Raw genomic sequence first — 12693 nt, forward strand, 5'->3', positions numbered from 1 at the left:
GCCTTGCGCTGCCACGCCCGGGATCCTGGACGTCCTAGCCCCAGGGCCGGACACACCCTGAAGCCCCCGCCACCAGGGCCGCTAGGGGCGCCGCCGGTCATTCAGGCGGGAGAAGGGGCAGGGCCCTCCTAGCCCCTGAGGATCTTCGAAGGCCCCCACGCCAAAACCTGTGGGCCCATGGTCCCGCTCGCCAGCTCTGTCCACTCGGCCCGCCCCACCGCGCGCCACACAGCTAGGGGATTGGGCCTGACGGCCTCCTGGGGGCTAACGCAAACCCTAGGTGGGTCCCCGAGGGGCCCATCCCAAGGATCTTGGCACCCCAACGCTGGGGATTGGGAACCTCCAAACCCCAGCGCTGGACTCACCCTGCAGCCCCCCGCCAACCGGGCCGCTAGGGGCGCTGCCGGTCATTCAGGGGGGGAGAACAGGTAGGGCCCTCTGAGCCCCCGGGGAGCTTCGAAGGCCCCCTGCGCCAAAACACTTGGGCCCCCGCTCCGCTCTCCAGCGCCCTCCCCTCGGCCCGCCCCCCGGCTCGCCACACCGCCGGTGGATCCTGCCTGCCGGCGTCCTGGGGGCTAATCCTAACCCTAGGTGGGCCCCCGAGGGGCCCCTCCCAAGGGTCCTGGCACCGCAACTCCGGGCATTGGGGACCCCCGAGCCCCAGGGCAAGACTAACACTGCTGCCCCTCCACCACCTGGGCCACTAGGGGCGCTGCCGCTCATTCAGGGCTGGAGAAAGGGCAGGGCCCTCTGAGCCCCCGCCGACCTTCGATGGCCCCCTGCCCCAAAGCGCTTGGGCCCATGTTCCCACTAGTCAGCGCCCTCACCTCAACCGGCCCCTCCGCTCGAAAGACAGCAGGCGGATCGGACCTGCCGGCCACCTGGGGGTAACCTTAACCCTAGGGCTGTCCCGGAGGGGCCCCTCCCAAGGGGTCTTGCGCGGCCATGCCGGGGATCCTGGACGTCCTAGCCCCAGGGCCGGACTCACCCTGCAGCCCCCTGGCACCCGGGCTGCTAGGGGCGCCGCCGGTTATTCAGGCGGGAGAAGGGGCAGGGCCCTCGGAGCCCCCGACCTCCTTAGAAGGCCCCGCGCCAAAACCTGTGGGCCCACGGTCCCGCTCGCCAGCTCCCTCCCCTCGGTCCGCCCCACCGCGAGCCACACAGCCAGGGGATTGGGCCTGAAGGCCTCCTGGGGGCTAACCCAAACCCTAGGTGGGTCCCCGAGGGGCCCATCCCAAGGGGCTTGGTGCCCCAATGCCGGGGATTGGGAACCTCCAAACCCCAGCGCTGGACTCACCCTGCAGCCCCCCGCCACCCGGGCCGCTTCAGCCGCCGCCGATCATTCAGGCGGGGAGAACGGGTAGGGCCCTCTGAGCCCCTGGGGAGCTTCGAAGGCCCCCTGCGCCAAAACACTTGGGGCCACGCTCCGCTCTCCAGCGCCCTCTCCTCCGGCCGCCCACCCCCCCCCCCGCTCGCCACACCGCCCGTGGATCCTTCCTGCCGGCCTCCTGGGGGCTAATTCTAACCTTTGTTCGGCCCCGAAGGGCCACTCCCAAGGGGCCTAGCACCGCAACGCCGGGGATTGGGACTCCCGAGCCCCAGCGCTGGACTCACCCTTTGCCCCACCGCCACCCAGGCCATTATTGGCGCTGCCTATCATTCAGAGCGGGAGAACGTGCAGGGCACTCCGAGCCCCTGACAACTTTTGAAGGCCCCCCCGCGCCAAAACGCTTGGGCCCACGCTCCCAGTCCTCAGCGCCCTCAGCTCGGCCTGCCCCTCTGCTCGCCGCACATCCAGCAGATCGGGCTTGCGGGACTCCTGGGGGCTAACCCGAACTCTAGGTGGGTTCCTGAGGGGCCCCACCCAAGGGGCCTGGCGCCCCAACGCCGGGGATTGGGGACCCGAGACCGAGCGCTGGACTTTACCCGCAGCCCCCAGGCACCTGGGCCGCAGGGGCGCTGCCGGTCATTTAGGCGGGAGAAGGGGCAGGGCCCTCCGAACCCCCGCCGACCTTCGATGGCCCCCCTCCCCAAAGGGCTTGGGCCCACGTTCCCACTAGTCAGCGCCCTCACCTCAACCTGTCGCTCCGCTCAAAAAACAGCAGGCGAATCAGACCTGCCGGCCTCCTGGGGGCTAACCCTAACCCTAGGTCGGTCCCCGAGGGGCCCCTCCCAAGGGGCCTGGAGAGGCACGCCGGGGATCCTGTACCTCCTAGCCACAGGGCCCGACACACCCTGCAGCCCCCGCCACAGGGGCCGCTAGGGGCGCCGCCGGTCATTCAGGCGGGAAAAGGGGCAGGGCCCTCCTAGCCCCTAAGGATCGTCGAAGGCCCCCACGCCAAAACCTGTGGTCCCAAGGTCCCGCTCGCCAGCTCCGTCCCCTCGGCCCGCCCCACCGCGCGCCACACAGCCAGGGGATTGGGCCTGACGGCCTCCTGGGGGCTAACGCAATCCCAGGTGGGTCCCTGAGGGGCCCATCCCAAGGGGCTTGGCGCCCCAACGCTGGGGATTGGGAACCTCCAAACCCCAGCGCTGGAATCACCCTGCAGCCCCCTGCCACCCGGGCCGCTAGGGGCGCCGCCGGTCATTCAGGGGGGAATGGGTAGGGCCCTCCGAGCCCCCGGCGAGCTTCCAAGGCCCCCGCGCCAAAACACTTGGGCCCAAGCTCCGCTCTCCAGCGCCCTCCCCTCCGGCTCCCCCCTCCCCCCCCCCCCCCCCCGCTAGCCACACCGCCGGTGGATCTTACCTGCCGGCCCCCTGGGGGCTAATCCTAACCCTAGTTCGGCCTCCAAGGGGCCCCTCCCAAGGGGCCTGGCACTGCAACGCGGGGGATTGGGACCCCCGAGCCCCAGCGCTGGACTCACCCTCCGCCCCACCGCCACCCAGGCCGTTATTGGCGCCGCGGGTCATTCAGAGCGGGAGAACGTGCAGGGCATTCCGAGCCCCTGACGACTTTGGAAGGCCCCCCGCGCCAAAACGCTTGGGCCCACGCTCCCACTCCTCAGCCCCCTCAGCTCAGCCTGCCCCTCCGCTCGCGGCACATCCAGCAGATAGGGCTTGCCAGCCTCCTGGGGGCTAACCCTAACTCTAGGTGGGCTCCTGAGGGGCACCTCCCCAGGGGCCTGGCGCCCCAACGCAGGGGATTGGGGACCGGAGACCCAGCGCCGGACTCACCCTGCAGCCCCCCGCCACCTGGGTCGCTAGGGAGCCCGCCGGTCATTCAGGGCGTGAGAACGGGCAGGGCCCTCTGTGCCCCAGGTAACTTTCGAAGGCCCCCCCCGCTCCAAAATGTTTGGGCCAAGGCTCCACCTCGCCAGCGCCCTCACTCCGCCCGCCCCTCCACTCGCTGCACTGCAGGCGTTTCGGGCCTGCCGGCATCCTTCTTGCTAACCCTAACCCTAGGTCGGTCCCCGAGAGGCCCCTGACAAGGGGCCTGGGGCCGCAATGCTGGAGATTGGGGACCCCCGAGCCCCAGGGCAAGACTAACACTGCTGCCGTCCACCACCTGGGCCACTAGGGGCGCTGTCTCTCATTCAGGCCTGGAGAAGGGGCAGGGCCCTCCGAGCCCCCGCGGACCTTCGATGGCCCCCCGCCCCAAAGCGCTTGGGCCCACGTTCCCACTAGTCAGCGCCCTCACCTCAACCCGCCACTCCGCTCGAAACACAGCAGCCGGATCGGACCTGCCGGCCTCCTGGGGGCTAACCCTAACCCTAGGTCGGTTCCCGAGGGGCCCCTCCCAAGGGGCCATGCGCCGCCATGCCCGGGATCCTGGACGTCCTACCCCAGGGCCGGACTCACCCTGCAGCCACCCGCCACCCGGGCCGCTAGGAGCGCTGCCGGTCATTCAGGCGGTAGAAGGGCCAGGGTCCTACAAGCCCCTGACGACCTTCAAAGGCCGCCCCAGCGCCAAAACCTGTGGGCCCACGGTCCCGCTCACCAGCTCCCTCCCCAGGCCCGAAGGAACGCGCGCTACACAGCCAGGGGATTGGGCCTGATGGCCTCCTGGGGGCTAAGCCTAACCCAAGGTGGGTCCCCGAGGGGCCCATCCCAAGGCGCTTGGCGCCCCAACGCCAGGGATTGGGGACCCGAGACCCAGCACCGGATTCACCCTGCAGCCCCCCACCCCCGGGGCCGCTAGGGGGCCCGCCGGTTAATCAGGGGGGGAGAACGGGCAGGGCACTCTGAGCCCCCAGCGACCTTCGAAGGCCCCCTGCGCCAAAATGTTTGGGCCCAGGCTTCTGCTCGCCAGCGCCCTCACTCCGTCCGCCCCTCCACTCACAGCACAGCCGGCATTTCGGGCCTGCCGGCATCCTGCTTGCTAACCCTAACCCTAGGTCAGTCCCCGAGAGGCCCATTACAAGGGGCCTGGGGCTGCAACGCTGGGGATTGGGGACTCCTGAGCCCCAGGACCAAACTAACACTGCTTTCCTCCACCACCTGGGCCACTAGGGGCACTGCCGCTCATTCAGGGCAGGAGAACATACAGGGCCCTCCCAGCCCCCCGGACCCTCGATGCACCTGCTCCCCAAGCGCTTGGACCCACGTTGCCACTAGTCAGCGCCCTCACCTCAACCCGCCCCTCCGCTCGAAACACAGCAGGCGGATCGGACTACCATACTCCTGGAGGCTAATCCTAACCCTAGGTCGGTCCCCGAAGGGCCCATCTCAAGGGGCTTGGCGCCCCAACGCTGGGGATTGGGACCCTCCGAACCCCAGCGCTGGACTCACCCTGCAGCCCCCCGCCACCCGGGCCGCTAGGGGCGCCGCCAGTCATTCAGGCTCGAGAACTGGTAGGGCCCTCCAAGCCCCTGGCGAGCTTCGTAGGCCGCCTGCGCCAAAACACTTGGGCCCACGCTCCCACTCACCAGCGCCCTCCCCTCGGCCCGCCCCCCCCCCCTCGCCACACCGCCCATGGATCCTGCCTGCCGGCCTCCTCGGGGCTAATCCTAACCCTAGGTCGGCCCCCAAGGGGCTCCTCCCAAGAGGTCTGGCACCGCAATGCCAGAGATTGGGGACCCCCGCCCCAGCGCTGGACTCACCCTCCGCCACACCGCCACCCGGGCCTTTATTGGCGCCGCTGCTCATTCAGGGCGGGAGAATGTGCAGGGCACACCGAGCCCCTGGCGCATTTCGAAGGCCCCCACGCCAAACTCTTGGGCCCCCGCTCCCACTCCTCAACGCCCTCAGCTCGGCCTGCCCCTCCGCTCGCTGCACATCCAGCAGATCGGGCTTGCCGGCCTCCTGGGGGCTAACCCTAACTCTAGGTGGGCTCCTTAGGGGCCCCTCGCAAGGGGCCTGGTGCCCCAACGCCTGGGATTGGGGACCCGAGACCCAGCGCTGGACTCACCCTCCGCCCCACCGCCACCCGGGCCGTTATTGGCGCCGCCTGTCATCAGGGCGGCAGAACAGGCAGGGCCCTCCGAGCCCCCTTCCACATTCGATGGCCCCCCGCCCCAAGGCGCTTGGGCCCACGTTGCCACTAGTCAGCGCCCTCACCTCAACCCGCCCCTCCGCTGGAAACACAGCAAGCAGATTGCACCTGCCGGCCGCATGGGGGCTAACGTGAACCCTAGGTTGGTCCCCGATGGGACCCTCCCAAGGGGCTTGGCAACCCAACGCCGGGGATTGGGAACCACTGAACCCCAGCGGTGGAATCACCCTGCAGGCCCCCGCCACTCCGGCCGCTAGGGGCGCCGCCGTTCATTCAAGCGGGAGAGGGAGCAGGGCCCTCCTAGACCCTGATGACCTTCGAAGGCCCCTGCGCCAAAATGGTTGGGCCCTTGCTCCCACTCCTCAGCGCCCTCAGCTCGGCCTACCCCTCTGATCGCCGCACATCCAGCAGGTCGGGCTTGCCGGCCTCCCGGGGGCTAACACTAACTCTAGGTGAGTTCCTGAGGGGCCCCACCCAAGGGCCCGGCGCCGCAGCGGCGGAGGTTGGGGACCAGAGACCCAGCGCCGGACTCACCCTGCAGCCCCCCGCCACCTGGGCCTCTAGGGGGCCCACCGGTCATACAGGGCGGGAGAACGGGCAGGGCACTCTGAGCTCCCGGCTACCTTCGAAGGACCCCTCGCCAAATGTTTGGCCCCAGGCTTCCGCTCGCCGGCGCCCTCATTCGGCCCGCCCCTCCACTCGCTGCACAGCGTTCATTTCGGGCCTGCCGGCATCCTGCTTGCTAACCCTGACCCTAGGTAGTCCCCGAGAGGCCCCAGACAAGGGGCCTGGGGCTGCAACACTGGGGATTGGGGACCCCCGAGCCCCAGGGCCAGACTAACACTGCTGCCCCTCCACCACCTGGGCACTAGGGGCGCTGCCGCTCATTCCCGGCGGGAGAACGGGCAGGGCCCTCCGGCACCCGCCGACCTTCGATGGCCCCCCCCGCCCCAAAGCGCTTGGGCCCACGTTCCCTCTAGTCAGCGCCCTCACCTCAACCTGCCCCACCGCTCCAAACACAGCAGGCGGATTGGACCTGCCGGCCTCCTGGGGGCTAACCCTAACCCCAGGTCAGTCCCCGAGGGTCCCCTCCGAAGGGGCCTTGTGCAGCCACGCCCGGGATCCTGGACGTCCTAGCCCCAGGGCCGGACACACCCTGAAGCCCCCGCCACCAGGGCCGCTAGGGGCGCCGCCGGTCATTCAGGCGGGAGAACGGGCAGGGCCCTACTAGCCCCTGAGGCTCTTCGAAGGCCCCCACGCCAAAACCTGTGGGCCCACGGTCCCGCTTGCCAGCTCCGTCCCCTCGGCCCGCCCCTCCGCGCGCCACACAGCCAGGGGATTGGGCCTGACGGCCTCCTGGGGGCTCACGCAAACCCTAGGTGGGTCCCCAAGGGGACCATCCCAAGGGGTTTGGCGCCCCAACGCCGGGAATTGGGAACCTCCAAACCCTAGCGCTGGACTCACCCTGCAGCCCCACGCCACCAGGGCCACTAGGAGCGCTGCCGGTCATTAAGGGGGGGAGAACGGGTAAGGCCCTTCGAATTCCCGGGGAGCTTCGAAGGCCCCTGCGCCTAAACACTTGGGCCCACGCTCCGCTCTCCAGCGCCCTCCCCTCCGGCCGCCCCCTCCCCGCTCGCCACACCGCCCCTGGATCCTGCCTGCCGGCCTCCTGGGGGCTAATCCTAACCCTTGTTCGGCTCCCGAGGGGCCACTCCCAAGGGGCCTGGCACCGCAACGCCGGGGATTGGGACCCCCGAGCCCCAGCGCTGGACTCACCCTCTGCCCCACCGCCACCCAGGCCCTTATTGGCGCCGCCGGTCATTCAGAGTGGGAGAACGTGCAGGCACTCCGAGCCCCTGATGACTTTCGAAGGCCCCCCGCGCCAAAACGCTTGGGCCCACGTTCCCACTCTTCAGCGCCCTCAGCTCGGCCTGCCCCTCCGTTCGCCGCACCTCCAGCAGATCGGGCTTGCGGGAGTCCTGGGGGCTAACCCTAACTCTAGGTGGGCTCCTGAGGGGCCCCACCCAAGGGGCCTGGTGCCCCAACGCCGGGGATTGAGGACCCGAGACCAAGCGCCGGACTTTACCCGCAGCCCCCCGCCACCTGGGCCGCTAGGGGGCCCGCCGGTCATTCAGGGCGTGAGAACGGGCAGGGCCCTCTGTGCCCCAGGCAACCTTCGAAGGCCCCCCCACGCCAAAACGGTTGGGCCTACGCTCCCACTCCTCAGAGCCCTCAGCTCGGCCTACCCCTCTGCTCGCCGCACATCCAGCAGGTCGGGCTTGCCGGCCTCCCGGGGGCTAACACTAACTCTAGGTGGGCTCCTGAGGGGCCCCACACAAGGTGCCTGGCGCCACAGCGGCGGAGGTTGGGGACCCGAGACCCAGCGCCGGACTCACCCTGCAGCCCCCCGCCACCTGGGCCTCTAGGGGGCCCACCGGTCCTACGGGGCGGGAGAAGGGGCAGGGCCCTCCTAGCCCCTGAGGATCTTCGAAGTCCCCCACGCCAAAACCTGTGGGCCCACGGTCCCGCTCGCCAGCTCCGTCCCCTCGGCCCGCCCCACCGCGTGCCACACAGCCAGGGGATTGGGCCTGACGGGCTCCTGGGGGCTAACCCTAACCCTTGTTGGTCCCCGAGGGGCCCCTCCCAAGGGGCCTTGCGCTGCCACGCCCGGGATCCTGGACGTCCTAGCCCCAGGGCCGGACACACCCTGAAGCCCCCGCCACCAGGGCCGCTAGGGGCGCCGCCGGTCATTCAGGCGGGAGAAGGGGCAGGGCCCTCCTAGCCCCTGAGGATCTTCGAAGGCCCCCACGCCAAAACCTGTGGGCCCATGGTCCCGCTCGCCAGCTCTGTCCACTCGGCCCGCCCCACCGCGCGCCACACAGCTAGGGGATTGGGCCTGACGGCCTCCTGGGGGCTAACGCAAACCCTAGGTGGGTCCCCGAGGGGCCCATCCCAAGGATCTTGGCACCCCAACGCTGGGGATTGGGAACCTCCAAACCCCAGCGCTGGACTCACCCTGCAGCCCCCCGCCAACCGGGCCGCTAGGGGCGCTGCCGGTCATTCAGGGGGGGAGAACAGGTAGGGCCCTCTGAGCCCCCGGGGAGCTTCGAAGGCCCCCTGCGCCAAAACACTTGGGCCCACGCTCCGCTCTCCAGCGCCCTCCCCTCGGCCCGCCCCCCGGCTCGCCACACCGCCGGTGGATCCTGCCTGCCGGCGTCCTGGGGGCTAATCCTAACCCTAGGTGGGCCCCCGAGGGGCCCCTCCCAAGGGTCCTGGCACCGCAACTCCGGGCATTGGGGACCCCCGAGCCCCAGGGCAAGACTAACACTGCTGCCCCTCCACCACCTGGGCCACTAGGGGCGCTGCCGCTCATTCAGGGCTGGAGAAAGGGCAGGGCCCTCTGAGCCCCCGCCGACCTTCGATGGCCCCCTGCCCCAAAGCGCTTGGGCCCATGTTCCCACTAGTCAGCGCCCTCACCTCAACCGGCCCCTCCGCTCGAAAGACAGCAGGCGGATCGGACCTGCCGGCCACCTGGGGGTAACCTTAACCCTAGGGCTGTCCCGGAGGGGCCCCTCCCAAGGGGTCTTGCGCGGCCATGCCGGGGATCCTGGACGTCCTAGCCCGAGGGCCGGACTCACCCTGCAGCCCCCTGGCACCCGGGCTGCTAGGGGCGCCGCCGGTTATTCAGGCGGGAGAAGGGGCAGGGCCCTCGGAGCCCCCGACCTCCTTAGAAGGCCCCGCGCCAAAACCTGTGGGCCCACGGTCCCGCTCGCCAGCTCCCTCCCCTCGGTCCGCCCCACCGCGAGCCACACAGCCAGGGGATTGGGCCTGAAGGCCTCCTGGGGGCTAACCCAAACCCTAGGTGGGTCCCCGAGGGGCCCATCCCAAGGGGCTTGGTGCCCCAATGCCGGGGATTGGGAACCTCCAAACCCCAGCGCTGGACTCACCCTGCAGCCCCCCGCCACCCGGGCCGCTTCAGCCGCCGCCGATCATTCAGGCGGGGAGAACGGGTAGGGCCCTCTGAGCCCCTGGGGAGCTTCGAAGGCCCCCTGCGCCAAAACACTTGGGGCCACGCTCCGCTCTCCAGCGCCCTCTCCTCCGGCCGCCCACCCCCCCCCCCCCGCTCGCCACACCGCCCGTGGATCCTTCCTGCCGGCCTCCTGGGGGCTAATTCTAACCTTTGTTCGGCCCCGAAGGGCCACTCCCAAGGGGCCTAGCACCGCAACGCCGGGGATTGGGACTCCCGAGCCCCAGCGCTGGAATCACCCTTTGCCCCACCGCCACCCAGGCCATTATTGGCGCTGCCTATCATTCAGAGCGGGAGAACGTGCAGGGCACTCCGAGCCCCTGACAACTTTTGAAGGCCCCCCCGCGCCAAAACGCTTGGGCCCACGCTCCCAGTCCTCAGCGCCCTCAGCTCGGCCTGCCCCTCTGCTCGCCGCACATCCAGCAGATCGGGCTTGCGGGACTCCTGGGGGCTAACCCGAACTCTAGGTGGGTTCCTGAGGGGCCCCACCCAAGGGGCCTGGCGCCCCAACGCCGGGGATTGGGGACCCGAGACCGAGCGCTGGACTTTACCCGCAGCCCCCAGGCACCTGGGCCGCAGGGGCGCTGCCGGTCATTTAGGCGGGAGAAGGGGCAGGGCCCTCCGAACCCCCGCCGACCTTCGATGGCCCCCCTCCCCAAAGGGCTTGGGCCCACGTTCCCACTAGTCAGCGCCCTCACCTCAACCTGTCGCTCCGCTCAAAAAACAGCAGGCGAATCAGACCTGCCGGCCTCCTGGGGGCTAACCCTAACCCTAGGTCGGTCCCCGAGGGGCCCCTCCCAAGGGGCCTGGAGAGGCACGCCGGGGATCCTGTACCTCCTAGCCACAGGGCCCGACACACCCTGCAGCCCCCGCCACAGGGGCCGCTAGGGGCGCCGCCGGTCATTCAGGCGGGAAAAGGGGCAGGGCCCTCCTAGCCCCTAAGGATCGTCGAAGGCCCCCACGCCAAAACCTGTGGTCCCAAGGTCCCGCTCGCCAGCTCCGTCCCCTCGGCCCGCCCCACCGCGCGCCACACAGCCAGGGGATTGGGCCTGACGGCCTCCTGGGGGCTAACGCAATCCCAGGTGGGTCCCTGAGGGGCCCATCCCAAGGGGCTTGGCGCCCCAACGCTGGGGATTGGGAACCTCCAAACCCCAGCGCTGGAATCACCCTGCAGCCCCCTGCCACCCGGGCCGCTAGGGGCGCCGCCGGTCATTCAGGGGGGAATGGGTAGGGCCCTCCGAGCCCCCGGCGAGCTTCCAAGGCCCCCGCGCCAAAACACTTGGGCCCAAGCTCCGCTCTCCAGCGCCCTCCCCTCCGGCTCCCCCCTCCCCCCCCCCCCCCGCTAGCCACACCGCCGGTGGATCTTACCTGCCGGCCCCCTGGGGGCTAATCCTAACCCTAGTTCGGCCTCCAAGGGGCCCCTCCCAAGGGGCCTGGCACTGCAACGCGGGGGATTGGGACCCCCGAGCCCCAGCGCTGGACTCACCCTCCGCCCCACCGCCACCCAGGCCGTTATTGGCGCCGCGGGTCATTCAGAGCGGGAGAACGTGCAGGGCATTCCGAGCCCCTGACGACTTTGGAAGGCCCCCCGCGCCAAAACGCTTGGGCCCACGCTCCCACTCCTCAGCCCCCTCAGCTCAGCCTGCCCCTCCGCTCGCGGCACATCCAGCAGATAGGGCTTGCCAGCCTCCTGGGGGCTAACCCTAACTCTAGGTGGGCTCCTGAGGGGCACCTCCCCAGGGGCCTGGCGCCCCAACGCAGGGGATTGGGGACCGGAGACCCAGCGCCGGACTCACCCTGCAGCCCCCCGCCACCTGGGTCGCTAGGGAGCCCGCCGGTCATTCAGGGCGTGAGAACGGGCAGGGCCCTCTGTGCCCCAGGTAACTTTCGAAGGCCCCCCCCGCTCCAAAATGTTTGGGCCAAGGCTCCACCTCGCCAGCGCCCTCACTCCGCCCGCCCCTCCACTCGCTGCACTGCAGGCATTTCGGGCCTGCCGGCATCCTTCTTGCTAACCCTAACCCTAGGTCGGTCCCCGAGAGGCCCCTGACAAGGGGCCTGGGGCCGCAATGCTGGAGATTGGGGACCCCCGAGCCCCAGGGCAAGACTAACACTGCTGCCGTCCACCACCTGGGCCACTAGGGGCGCTGTCTCTCATTCAGGCCTGGAGAAGGGGCAGGGCCCTCCGAGCCCCCGCGGACCTTCGATGGCCCCCCGCCCCAAAGCGCTTGGGCCCACGTTCCCACTAGTCAGCGCCCTCACCTCAACCCGCCACTCCGCTCGAAACACAGCAGCCGGATCGGACCTGCCGGCCTCCTGGGGGCTAACCCTAACCCTAGGTCGGTTCCCGAGGGGCCCCTCCCAAGGGGCCATGCGCCGCCATGCCCGGGATCCTGGACGTCCTACCCCAGGGCCGGACTCACCCTGCAGCCACCCGCCACCCGGGCCGCTAGGAGCGCTGCCGGTCATTCAGGCGGTAGAAGGGCCAGGGTCCTACAAGCCCCTGACGACCTTCAAAGGCCGCCCCAGCGCCAAAACCTGTGGGCCCACGGTCCCGCTCACCAGCTCCCTCCCCAGGCCCGAAGGAACGCGCGCTACACAGCCAGGGGATTGGGCCTGATGGCCTCCTGGGGGCTAAGCCTAACCCAAGGTGGGTCCCCGAGGGGCCCATCCCAAGGCGCTTGGCGCCCCAACGCCAGGGATTGGGGACCCGAGACCCAGCACTGGATTCACCCTGCAGCCCCCCACCCCCGGGGCCGCTAGGGGGCCCGCCGGTTAATCAGGGGGGGAGAACGGGCAGGGCACTCTGAGCCCCCAGCGACCTTCGAAGGCCCCCTGCGCCAAAATGTTTGGGCCCAGGCTTCTGCTCGCCAGCGCCCTCACTCCGTCCGCCCCTCCACTCACAGCACAGCCGGCATTTCGGGCCTGCCGGCATCCTGCTTGCTAACCCTAACCCTAGGTCAGTCCCCGAGAGGCCCATTACAAGGGGCCTGGGGCTGCAACGCTGGGGATTGGGGACTCCTGAGCCCCAGGACCAAACTAACACTGCTTTCCTCCACCACCTGGGCCACTAGGGGCACTGCCGCTCATTCAGGGCAGGAGAACATACAGGGCCCTCCCAGCCCCCCGGACCCTCGATGCACCTGCTCCCCAAGCGCTTGGACCCACGTTGCCACTAGTCAGCGCCCTCACCTCAACCCGCCCCTCCGCTCGAAACACAGCAGGCGGATCGGACTAC

This window comes from Ursus americanus, chromosome 18 (assembly GCF_024610735.1).
Source record: "Ursus americanus isolate L20-20 chromosome 18, mUrsAme1.1.p, whole genome shotgun sequence".
Classification (NCBI taxonomy): Eukaryota; Metazoa; Chordata; class Mammalia; order Carnivora; family Ursidae; genus Ursus; species Ursus americanus.